This window comes from Panulirus ornatus, chromosome 14 (genome assembly GCF_036320965.1).
Source record: "Panulirus ornatus isolate Po-2019 chromosome 14, ASM3632096v1, whole genome shotgun sequence".
In the NCBI taxonomy this organism is placed as follows: Eukaryota; Metazoa; Arthropoda; class Malacostraca; order Decapoda; family Palinuridae; genus Panulirus; species Panulirus ornatus.
Genome location: NC_092237.1, coordinates 44,891,844 through 44,904,895, shown reverse-complemented (window position 1 = coordinate 44,904,895; position 13,052 = coordinate 44,891,844). Strand labels below are relative to the sequence as shown.

General features: G+C 43.7%; 1 protein-coding gene across 3 annotated transcripts in view; it reads left to right on the top strand.

The window, feature by feature from the left end:
• Positions 1-13,052, top strand: part of PCB (Pyruvate carboxylase) — a 437,613-nt gene that overhangs the window by 124,786 nt on the left and 299,775 nt on the right. Inside the window, exon 1 of one of the 3 annotated variants that reach the window (XM_071669756.1) lies at positions 6,597-6,748. The exons of the other annotated variants lie outside the window; for them this stretch is intronic. The gene's annotated coding sequence lies outside the window, so the exon portion shown is untranslated. Of the gene's footprint in view, positions 1-6,596; positions 6,749-13,052 lie in introns of those variants that run through there. 3 annotated transcript variants of the gene reach the window in all.

Genomic DNA, 13,052 nt, shown 5'->3' with positions numbered 1-13,052 from the left:
TCAGCGCAACAACTGACTCACTTCCCAAGCTCTCTCATCCCCAACAGACTTCATCCTTGCCCCTCTTTCCAAAACTCTTGCATTCACCTCCCTAACAACCCCATCCATAAACAAATTAAACAACCATGGAGACATCACACACCCCTGCCGCAAACCTACATTCACTGAGAACCAATCACTTTCCTCTCTTCCTACACGTACACATGCCTTACATCCTCGATAAAAACTTTTCACTGCTTCTAACAACTTGCCTCCCACACCATATATTCTTAATACCTTCCACAGAGCATCTCTATCAACTGTATCATATGCCTTCTCCAGATCCATAAATGCTACATACAAATCCATTTGCTTTTCTAAGTATTTCTCACATACATTCTTCAAAGCAAACACCTGATCCACACATCCTCTACCACTTCTGAAACCACACTGCTCTTCCCCAATCTGATGCTCTGTACATGCCTTCACCCTCTCAATCAATACCCTCCCATACAATTTGCCAGGAATACTCAACAAACTTATACCTCTGTAATTTGAGCACTCACTCTTATCCCCTTTGCCTTTGTACAATGGCACTATGCACGCATTCCGCCAATCCTCAGGCACCTCACCATGAGTCATACATACATTAAATAACCTTACCAACCAGTCAACAATACAGTCACCCCCTTTTTTAATAAATTCCACTGCAATACCATCCAAACCTGCTGCCTTGCCGGCTTTCATCTTCCGCAAAGATTTTACTACCTCTTCTCTGTTTACCAAATCATATATATATATATATATATATATATATATATATATATATATATATATATATATATGGGAGCGGGGGCTGGAAATCCTCCCGTCTCTTTTTTTTTTTTTAATTTTCCAAAAGAAGGAACAGAGGGGGCCAGGTGAGGATATTCCAAAAAAGGCCCAGTCCTCTGTTCTAAACGCTACCTCGCTAACGCGGGAAATGGCGAATAGTTTAAAATATACATATATATATATATATATATATATATATATATATATATATATATATATATATATATGTATATTTTAAACTATTCGCCATTTCCCGCGTTAGCGAGGTAGCGTTTAGAACAGAGGACTGGGCCTTTTTTGGAATATCCTCACCTGGCCCCCTCTGTTCCTTCTTTTGGAAAATTAGAAAAAAAAAAAAAAAGGGAGGGGGAGGATTTCCAACCCCCGCTCCCATATATATATATATATATATATATATATATATATATATATATATATATATATATATATATATATATATTTATCCCTGGGGATAGGGGATTAAGAATACTTCCCACGTATTCCCTGCGTGTCGTAGAAGGCGACTAAAAGGGGAGGGAGCGGGGGGCTGGAAATCCTCCCCTCTCTTTTTTTTTTTAAATTTTCCAAAAGAAGGAACAGAGGGGGCCAGTTGAGGATATTCCAAAAAAGGCCCAGTCCTCTGTTCTTAGCGCTACCTCGCTAACGCGGGAAATGGCGAATAGTTTAAAAGAAAAGATATATATATATATATATATATATATATATATATATATATATATATATATATATATATATATATATATGCTAACGCGGGAAATGGCAAATAGTAAAATATATATATATATATATATATATATATATATATATATATATATATATATATATATATATATATATATATATCTCCCTGGGGATAGGGGAGAAAGAATACTTCCCACGTATTCCCTGCGTGTCGTAAAAGGCGACTAAAAGGGGAGGGAGCGGGGGGCTGGAAATCCTCCCCTCTCGCCTTTTTTTTAATTTTCCAAAAGAAGGAACAGAGAAGGGGGCCAGGTGAGGATATTCCCTCAAAGGTCCAGTCCTCTGTTCTTAACGCTACCTCGCTAAAGCGGGAAATGGCGAATAGTTTAAAATTTTTTTTTTTTTTTTTTTTTTTTTTTTTTGCTTTGTCGCTGTCTCCCGCGTTTGCGAGGTAGCGCAAGGAAACAGACGAAAGAAATGGCCCAACCCACCCCCATACACATGTATATACATACGTCCCCACACGCAAATACACCTACCTACACAGCTTTCCATGGTTTACCCCAGACGCTTCACATGCCTTGATTCAATCCACTGACAGCACGTCAACCCCGGTATACCACATCGCTCCAATTCACTCTATTCCTTGCCCTCCTTTCACCCTCCTGCATGTTCAGGCCCCGATCACACAAAATCTTTTTCACTCCATCTTTCCACCTCCAATTTGGTCTCCCTCTTCTCCTCGTTCCCTCCACCTCCGACACATATATTCTCTTGGTCAATCTTTCCTCACTCATTCTCTCCATGTGCCCGAACCATTTCAAAACACCCTCTTCTGCTCTCTCAACCACGCTCTTTTTATTTCCACACATCTCTCTTACCCTTACGTTACTTACTCGATCAAACCACCTCACACCACACATTGTCCTCAAACATCTCATTTCCAGCACATCCATCCTCCTGCGCACAACTCTATCCATAGCCCAAGCCTCGCAACCATACAACATTGTTGGAACCAATATATATATATATATATATATATATATATATATATATATATATATATATATATATATATATATATACTCTTAGCTAGGTCTCCATTTTATCGACCAACCCTTGGTGTCGATGAACAGCTGGGTTGACTGTGGACCAATTGCCGTAACCAGGATTCGAACCTATACGCTCTACTCTGGGCGGCCCGTAAATGCATCACGGTCAGGAACGCTGACCGCTGTTATTATATATATATATATATTATTATTATTATTATTATTAGTATTGTTATTATTATTATTAGTATTGTTATTATTATTATTATTATTATTATTATTATTATTATTATTAAATTATTATTATTATGATAATGATACTTGATCGCTGTTTCCCGCGTGAGCGTCAGGAAACAATCGAGGAAAGACCCATCCTTTCATATACACACATATATACATACACGCGTATATATATATATATATATATATATATATATATATATATATATATATATATATATATATATATATATATACCAGGAGAGACTGTGTACAGAATGGAAAAAGGTGAGAACAATGGAAGTAAGGGGAGTCGGGGAGGAATGGGATGTATTTAGGGAATCAGCGATGGATTGCGCAAAAGATGCTTGTGGCATGAGAAGAGTGGGAGGTGGGCTGTTTAGAAAGGGTAGTGTGTGGTGGGATGAAGAAGTAAGAGTATTAGTGAAAGAGAAGAGAGAGGCATTTGGACGATTTTTGCAGGGAAAAAATGCAATTGAGTGGGAGAAGTATAAAAGAAAGAGACAGGAGGTCAAGAGAAAGGTGCAAGAGGTGAAAAAAAGGGCAAATGAGAGTTGGGGTGAGAGACTATCAGTAAATTTTAGGGAGAATAAAAAGATGTTCTGGAAGGAGGTAAATAGGTTGCGTAAGACAAGGGAGCAAATGGGAACTTCAGTGAAGGGCGTAAATGGGGAGGTGATAACAAGTAGCGGTGATGTGAGAAGGAGATGGAATGAGTATTTTGAAGGTTTGTTGAATGTGTCTGATGACAGAGTGGCAGATATAGGGTGTTTTGGTCGAGGTGGTGTGCAAAGTGAGAGGGTTAGGGAAAATGATTTGGTAAACAGAGAAGAGGTAGTAAAAGCTTTGCGGAAGATGAAAGCCGGCAAGGCAGCAGGTTTGGATGGTATTGCAGTGGAATTTATTAAGAAAGGGGGTGACTGTATTGTTGACTGGTTGGTAAGGTTATTTAATGTATGTATGACTCATGGTGAGGTGCCTGAGGATTGGCGGAATGCGTGCATAGTGCCATTGTACAAAGGCAAAGGGGATAAGAGTGAGTGCTCAAATTACAGAGGTATAAGTTTGTTGAGTATTCCTGGTAAATTATATGGGAGGGTATTGATTGAGAGGGTGAAGGCATGTACAGAGCATCAGATTGGGGAAGAGCAGTGCGGTTTCAGAAGTGGTAGAGGATGTGTGGATCAGGTGTTTGCTTTGAAGAATGTATGTGAGAAATACTTAGAAGAGCAAATGGATTTGTATGTAGCATTTATGGATCTGGAGAAGGCATATGATAGAGTTGATAGAGATGCTCTGTGGAAGGTATTAAGAATATATGGTGTGGGAGGCAAGTTGTTAGAAGCAGTGAAAAGTTTTTATCGAGGATGTAAGGCATGTGTACGTGTAGGAAGAGAGGAAAGTGATTGGTTCTCAGTGAATGTAGGTTTGCGGCAGGGGTGTGTGATGTCTCCATGGTTGTTTAATTTGTTTATGGATGGGGTTGTAAAGGAGGTAAATGCAAGAGTCCTGGAAAGAGGGGCAAGTATGAAGTCTGTTGGGGATGAGAGAGCTTGGGAAGTGAGTCAATTGTTGTTCGCTGATGATACAGCGCTGGTGGCTGATTCATGTGAGAAACTGCAGAAGCTGGTGACTGAGTTTGGTAAAGTGTGTGGAAGAAGAAAGTTGAGAGTAAATGTGAATAAGAGCAAGGTTATTAGGTACAGTAGGGGTGAGGGTCAAGTCAATTGGGAGGTGAGTTTGAATGGAGAAAAACTGGAGGAAGTGAAGTGTTTTAGATATCTGGGAGTGGATCTGGCAGCGGATGGAACCATGGAAGCGGAAGTGGATCATAGGGTGGGGGAGGGGGCGAAAATTTTGGGAGCCTTGAAAAATGTGTGGAAGTCGAGAACATTATCTCGGAAAGCAAAAATGGGTATGTTTGAGGGAATAGTGGTTCCAACAATGCTGTATGGTTGCGAGGCGTGGGCTATGGATAGAGATGTGCGCAGGAGGATGGATGTGCTGGAAATGAGATGTTTGAGGACAATGTGTGGTGTGAGGTGGTTTGATCGAGTAAGTAACGTAAGGGTAAGAGAGATGTGTGGAAATAAAAAGAGCGTGGTTGAGAGAGCAGAAGAGGGTGTTTTGAAATGGTTTGGGCACATGGAGAGAATGAGTGAGGAGAGATTGACCAAGAGGATATATGTGTCGGAGGTGGAGGGAACGAGGAGAAGAGGGAGACCAAATTGGAGGTGGAAAGATGGAGTGAAAAAGATTTTGTGTGATCGGGGCCTGAACATGCAGGAGGGTGAAAGGAGGGCAAGAAATAGAGTGAATTGGAGTCATGTGGTATACAGGGGTTGACGTGCTGTCAGTGGATTGAATCAAGGCATGTGAAGCGTCTGGGGTAAACCATGGAAAGCTGTGTAGGTATGTATATTTGCGTGTGTGGACGTGTGTATGTACATGTGTATGGGGGGGGGGGGGGGGGGGGGTTGGGCCATTTCTTTCGTCTGTTTCCTTGCGCTACCTCGCAAACGCGGGAGACAGCGACAAAGTATAAAAATATATATATATATATATATATATATATATATATATATATATATATATATATATATGAAAGCATTACAGTTGAGCCCGTGATCAAGTATATTTCAATGAGTCCACGGGAAACACGAAATTGCACTTGGGAACTTATCGTGTTTCATTTCTCCGTGGACTTTTAGGAATATATATATATATATATATATATATATATATATATATATATATATATATATATATATATATATATATATACGTATATATGTATGTTCGCTTTCATCCATTTTCGGCGCCACACCGTCTCATCGGAAACAGCATCGCTCCCCGTGCGCTGGCGAAGCATTGCCAGGACACTGACGAAGAAAGGCCACTTCCGCTCACATTCATACACGAGCTGTCATGTGTAATGCACGGAAACCACAGCTCCCTATCCACGTCCAGGCCCCACAGACCTTTCCATGGTATACCCCGAGCGTTTCACATGCCCTGGTTCAGTCCATTGACGGCACATTGACCCCGGTATACCACATCGTTCCAATTCATTCTGTATCGTACAAGCCTCTCACCCTCCAGCATGTTCAGGCCCCGATCATTCAAAATCTTTTTTACTCCCTCCTTCCACCTCCAATTTGGTCTCCCAGTTTTTCTCGTTCCCTCCAGGCCCTCTCATCCCGAACATACTGTGGCCCCACTCTCCAACACACACACACACACACACACACACACACACACACACACACACACACACACACACACACGTCATCATTACCACGTTACTACCTTCAAAAACATTATGAACTCCAGCTCTGAAATTTTATGAAGTCATTTCCTCTCCTTTAGTATTAACACTCGTTGTCTTCTACTGTTTCTGAGCGCTAGACCTCCCATCATGGCCAAATATCGCTGTAGTCTCACTCTCTCTCTCACTCACTCACTCACTCACTCACTCACTCACTCTCTCTCTCTCTCTCTCTCTCTCTCTCTCTCTCTCTCTCTCTCTCTCTCTCTCTCTCTAGATATTAGGTGGTAGGCAGCCGCCGACCACGGAGGTGAGGTACGCTGCCTGTACTACCCACCTGGGTATCGGGGAGTGCTATGACGGGTGTGCAGTAAGGTAGCACATCAGTGGCTCTCAAAGTGTCGCATCTCTGACCCAGGTAGCTTTTCATTCTATCTTGCCTCACACACACACAGTCACCCTATCTCATACGTAACACTTGACAACATGTAACTCACACGACCTGTTCTTCGTAACCCTAGATTTTCCTGCGGTGAGAGCTACGCCCTCTACCTACCTTGCTGGAAAGCCTAGTCGTTAGTACTCATCGCGCGTTCGTCTGAGCTGTCCTTGTTTACTTGTCCTTCGCGCGCGCCTGCGTGTGTCTTTGCGCAGATTCTCTCCGCAGGGCCAGGTGAGTGACGTAATGTTTGCAGGAGGTTGCCAGTGATGGGTGGGTGGGTGGGTGGGGCGTGGCTGGGCTGGCTGGTTCCCGTCTCGCCCACAACCTGCCACTCCCAGCTCCAGGTGTCAGGTGTCCGAAAGTACGCGGACCAGTTTTGTTCACCGTAGGAAACAAGACAAAACAAAACCTGTTGTCTGGTAGAATTACAAAATTTCCCCAAGTATGTTTTAATATATATATATATATATATATATATATATATATATATATATATATATATATATATATATATGGATAGGGGATAGGGGATTAAGAATACTTCCCACGTATTCCCTGCGTGTCGTAGAAGGCGACTAAAAGGGGAGGGAGCGGGGGACTGGAAATCCTCCCTTCTCATTTTTTTTTTTAATTTTCCAAAAGAAGGAAAAGAGGGGGGCCAGGTGAGGATATTCCAAAAAAGGCCCAGTCCTCTGTTCTTAACGCTACCTCGCTAACGCGGGAAATGGCGAATAGTTTAAAAGAAAGAAAGAAAAATATATATGGAGAAAAACTGGAGGAAGTAAAGTGTTTTAGATATCTGGGAGTGGATCTGGCAGCGGATGGAACCATGGAAGCGGAAGTGAATCATAGGGTGGGGGAGGGGGCGAAAATCCTGGGAGCCTTGAAGAATGTGTGGAAGTCGAGAACATTATCTCGGAAAGCAAAAATGGGTATGTTTGAAGGAATAGTGGTTCCAACAATGTTGTATGGTTGCGAGGCGTGGGCTATGGATAGAGTTGTGCGCAGGAGGGTGGATGTGCTGGAAATGAGATGTTTGAGGACAATATGCGGTGTGAGGTGGTTTGATCGAGTAAGTAATGTAAGGGTAAGAGAGATGTGTGGAAATAAAAAGAGCGTGGTTGAGAGAGCAGAAGAGGGTGTTTTGAAATGGTTTGAGCACATGGAGAGAATGAGTGAGGAAAGATTGACCAAGAAGATATATGTGTCGGAGGTGGAGGGAACGAGGAGAAGTGGGAGACCAAATTGGAGGTGGAAAGATGGAGTGAAAAAGATTTTGAGTGATCGGGGCCTGAACATGCAGGAGGGTGAAAGGCGGGCAAGGAATAGAGTGAATTGGATCGATGTGGTATACGGGGGTCGACGTGCTGTCAATGGATTGAATCAGGGCTTATGAAGCGTGTGGGGTAAACCATGGAAAGTTGTGTGGGGCCTGGATGTGGAAAGGGAGCTGTGGTTTTGGGCATTATTGCATGACAGCTAGAGACTGAGTGTGAACGAATGTGGACTTTGTTGTCTTTTCCTAGCGCTACCTCGCACACATGAAGGGGGGAGGGGGATGTTATTCCATGTGTGGCGAGGTGGCAATGGGAATGAATAAAGACAGACAGTGTGAATTGTGTGCATGTGTATATATGTATATGTCTGTGTGTGTATATATATTTGTACATTGAGATGTATGGGTATGCATATTTGCGTGTGTGGACGTGTATGTATATACATGTGTATGGGGGTGGGTTGGGCCATTTCTGTCGTCTGTTTCCTTGCGCTACCTCGCAAACGCGGGAAACAGCGACAAAGCAAAATAATAATAATAATAATAATAATAATAATAATAATAATAATGATATATATATATATTTTTTTTATTTTTTTTTTTTTTTTTTTTACTATTTTGCTTTGTCGCTGTCTCCCGCGTTAGCGAGGTAGCGCAAGGAAACAGACGAAAGAATGGCCCAACCCGCCCACATACACATGTATATACATACACGTCCACACACGCAAATATACATACCTATACATCTCAATGTACACATATATATACACACACGGACATATACATATATACACATGTACATAATTCATACTGTCTGCCTTTATTTGTTCCCATCGCCACCCCGCCACACATGGAATAACAACCCCCTCCCCTCTCATGTGTGCGAGGTAGCGATATATATATATATATATATATATATATATATATATATATATATATATATATATATATATATTATATATTATCCCTGGGGATAGGGGATTAAGAATACTTCCCACGTATTCCCTGCGTGTCGTAGAAGGCGACTAAAAGGGGTGGGAGCGGGGGGCTGGAAATCCTCCCCTCTCGTTTCTTTTTTTTTAAATTTTCCAAAAGAAGGAACAGAGGGGGCCAGTTGAGGATATTCCAAAAAAGGCCCAGTCCTCTGTTCTTAGCGCTACCTCGCTAACGCGGGAAATGGCGAATAGTTTAAAAGAAAAAGATATATATATATATATATATATCCCTTTGGATAGGGGAGAAACAATACTTCCCACATATTCCCTGCGTGTTGTAGAAGGCGACTAAAAGGGGAGGGAGCTGGGGGGCTGGAAGTCCTCCCCTCTGGTTTTTAATTTTCCAAAATAAGGAATAGAGAAGGGGGGTCAAGTGAGGATATTCCCTCAAAGGCTCATTCCTCTGTTCTTAACGCTATGTCGCTAACGCAGGAAATGGCGAATAGTATGAAAAAAAATATATATCGCCACTTTAGTTGTTTGGGTGGTAGCGCACGGAACAGACCAAGAAATAGCCTCATTTGCTCAAATAGGAAACGTATAATTATTATGCTTTGTCCTTTTTTTTTTTTTTTGTCAACTAGGAAACGTTTATTGATTATGTGGGCGAGGGAATGAAACAGAAATCACAGCGGCCCACCCTCGAGTTACCACTAGCCACATTGCAGGGACGTAACGCAGTGGTTTGCTGAGTATGACGTGGTGTGTCAGTGACACAACCAGCAGTGCAACCAAGACTTGTATGTCGGCGGTGTGAGGTTCTCAGCCCCAGTGAGAGAGAGAGAGAGAGAAAGAAAGTCGTATAATTTGTAAGAAATAAAGTTCAGGATGTTTTTCGAAGGACTTAGAAAGGTGCGGAGAGGGGGGGGGGGAAGTGTAATGTGACCAGCCGGGAGAGACGAGTTAAGTCTCGGTCATTGTGTGTGACGGTTTGTACTGCAAGTGGTTGGTTATGTGGCCCAACCATTAGCTGCATCACTTCATACTCTACAAGCCACGAGCGGCGGAGGCAAGTGGGTCAAGTTTTGAGGTCAGTCCGGGAGAGCTGATAAGTGGGATTGCTTTGGACTCTCGACTCCGTCAAGTGAACTGGTAGAGCCAGAACCTCGACAGATGCGAGGGCAGTGCCTCATGCTGGAAGAAAGTGATCCTTGGTATAATCAGAGCAGCGGTTGAACGGTGTTCAGCAGGTGAGCACAACTTTGTTTCTGTGAGGCAGACGTGGCTACTCGTGCAATGTGGGGATTCCAAGGTGAGTTCGTTTTTACGATCATACGAAGTCTGTTGACCCGTGCACCTCCCAGAGTCTTCAGAGGAGATGAGAAAGTCGTGGGAGGTTGTAGAAAGAGAGATACGAAGGCACGGGTGTTTAGAGCTGTTATACTTAGCTGAGTCTCTCCCAGCGGGAAAGGTTGTTCAAACCTGAGTTCGCAGAGTCATGGCAAGACGAGACGTAGATCGAAAAAGAGAGAGTAACGTAGGATTTGAAAGGAGTAGAGAAAATGCACATTTGAGTCGTCTGCGTGTGAGTGCATTTGGTTACATGCTGAGGAAGTGTTGGTGACGTGCGGTGTCGTGGATAGAGATAGAGGGGAAAAGTTGATCCAGCAAAACTTCTGATGATTGATCAAGCAAAGCAGCTTCGCAGGATAGAGTGAGGGAAGAAAGGTAGAAGAGGGTGGCTTGGAGATTAGATCCAAATGACTAACCTTATCAGCTTTCAGTTTATGAAATCTCTCCGGAAATACGATTCGAAATTTGAGAGATGAAAAGAATGTCACCGATGGATCTTGCCTTTTGGAAAGCCATTCAAGGTACCGAAGAAGATGTGAGGAGGGTTTTTAAAGGCTTTGGGGTAAGCTGTACCAATACATGCTTCCAAGATGAAGGAAAAGCTTCGAGTTTTGAGCTAAAGCGACAGAAAGGAGCAAGCACAGGTGCAGTTTCAGAGGCACACGCCCTCAGAACACAAGCATAGATGTCGTTTGCTCCATTCGCTTCCCTTACGTCCCGAGAGTGAAGTGCGCTCTGGAATATGAGATTATAGGGAGAGTCAAAAGATGAGGGAACGGAGCGCACGTCAAGGGGTGAGGGAATTGTAATAACAATCAAGATGGAGTGAGAGGAGGAGAGGGAAGCAGAAACGCCAGCTTTGTCGTCGGGAGAGACGGCTGTGATATCGTCACAACGAAGAAAACTTAGAACGAAAGAATGCATGCATAATTTTAGTCAGATAACAGTAATAGATACGGTAGTAGAAGATGAAGAGGAACGGGTTGCCACGCTTTACGTAAAACAACGCTTCGCCTCACGCATAACATTTGCAGTGAATTCGGACAGAGATGAAATCGCGGACAGCAAATCGAAGCTGTACAAGTCAGACGTACCTGGTCCATCGTCCGAATGGCCTCAGAAAAGCGATTGATTTTTTTTTTTCTTAACGTTGATACGCGGCAAAGTCCACATCGAGGCCGGTTCTTCGTTAGATTTAGAAAGGTTAATGAAAAAGATAAAAGAAGATACAAGGAAAAATATTCACGAATTTTGTAAGTGGCAAAAACACTCCTGTAGAATGTACCATGTCATACGTAATGGGGAAAATATGAGAGGGTAGAGTTCCCAAGCTTCGAGGTGAAGGGGAAGAAAGAGTTATCAGAACGGCCCACCCTTGTGTTGTCAACGACCACACAGTCATCATATGACGCAGCACCTTGCCTAATATTGCGTGCTCTAGCTAGTGGAGGGGGCACACAAGCAGCCCGCTCTCGGGAGCTAAAAAACAAAAAAGTACCTATATGAGAGGGAACATGGTGGCGTAGGGCAAGCGGGTGAAGTTTGGAAGTTAGCCTGGGACAGTTTATAGGTCGAACCGCTTTCGACTCAACAGTGTCAGGTAAGAATGCTGAGCTAGAACCACCTCACATGTGAGAGCAGTACTCCATACAAGGACGGATCAGTCCTTTGCATAAACGGAGCAACTCTTCAGAAGAAAAGAAGTTCCGACATCTAAACAGGACACCCAGTATCTTAGAAGCTATTTTAATGTCGGGTTTCCAAGATAGAGTGGATGACATAGTAATGCCAAGTATATTCATTGAGTCAAGAGGTGGAGATAGTAATTAGAGGGGCTTGATTATGAGCCTTATCACAGGGGCACTCCTGTAGCACCGTAGTGCTCCTTGTGATGAGTTGTGACGTTGGGATGAGGTGTTGTGAAACTGCTGTTGTCAGGCTGGTTGGCCGGCCGTCCAGGGAACACAAGGAGTAATACATTAAATGGTTTAGAACCACTGTCAACGTCGCCCTCCACCCGTCCATCTCCAGCCACTCACTGGCTCTCCCCAGTGGTAGACATTGGTTCATGCCTCGCTAGTGGTCACTGATTCTCTTGTTTGTCCCCACTGGTTCTCTCAGTGGTGGTCACCTCATCGCATGGTGAGGAGATGAGTGGCAGAGGAGGGCCGGGTAGATAAGATAATGGTTTCTGAACACTGCGGGTTGTCCTTTATCGCTTATCTCGGGATCACCTTTGGCCTCGGCTTCGAGACGAGACAGCGGAGGCACCTGGATGTCCCAGGTGAAGAGCTGCACATGACTCGGGACACATTCCTCAGTTGCAGGGGAGCTGTGCATGGCTCAGGACGTGTCCACTCAGCCTCTGCTCAGATGAACGTGGAGCAGGATGTGTATCTTGCCGGCTTCACCATCTGATTTCGTTCATCATCAGTTGTCCCTCCCTCGGTTCTAGACGTTGGCACCTCCATCTGTTGTTCTGACCGTTATCAGCCCCGTTTGTTTGGACTGTTCATTCATCCCCCCGTTAGTCTGGACTGTTGTACCTCCCGTTTTGTTTGCCAGTTATCGACCCGCCTGACGGGACGGGCCACCTCTCAACCCAGCTCCCAGAGGATGATCCTCACGTCTACTTCTGAGGCTTTTCTTCTGAATCTGTGGACCACAGCTCTCCTGGTCCTTGTCCTCACGGTTCTCCTGGTACTGCAATTGTCCTCACGGCTTTACTGGTGCTACAGTCCTTGTCCTCACGGCACTCATGATGCTGCAGACTTTGTCCTCATGGCATTCTTGGTGCAAATATCCTTGTCCTCACGGCTCTCCTGGTGCAGCAGGCTCTTGTTCTGAGGGCTGGTAGACTATAGACCAGGGTAGTGAGACACTGTTCGTGGGAAACGTAAAAGTTGCTTAATTCATTTGTTAAATGTGTCCTCCAGTGGCTGGGTTTAGTGTCAAGAACCGATATATCTTT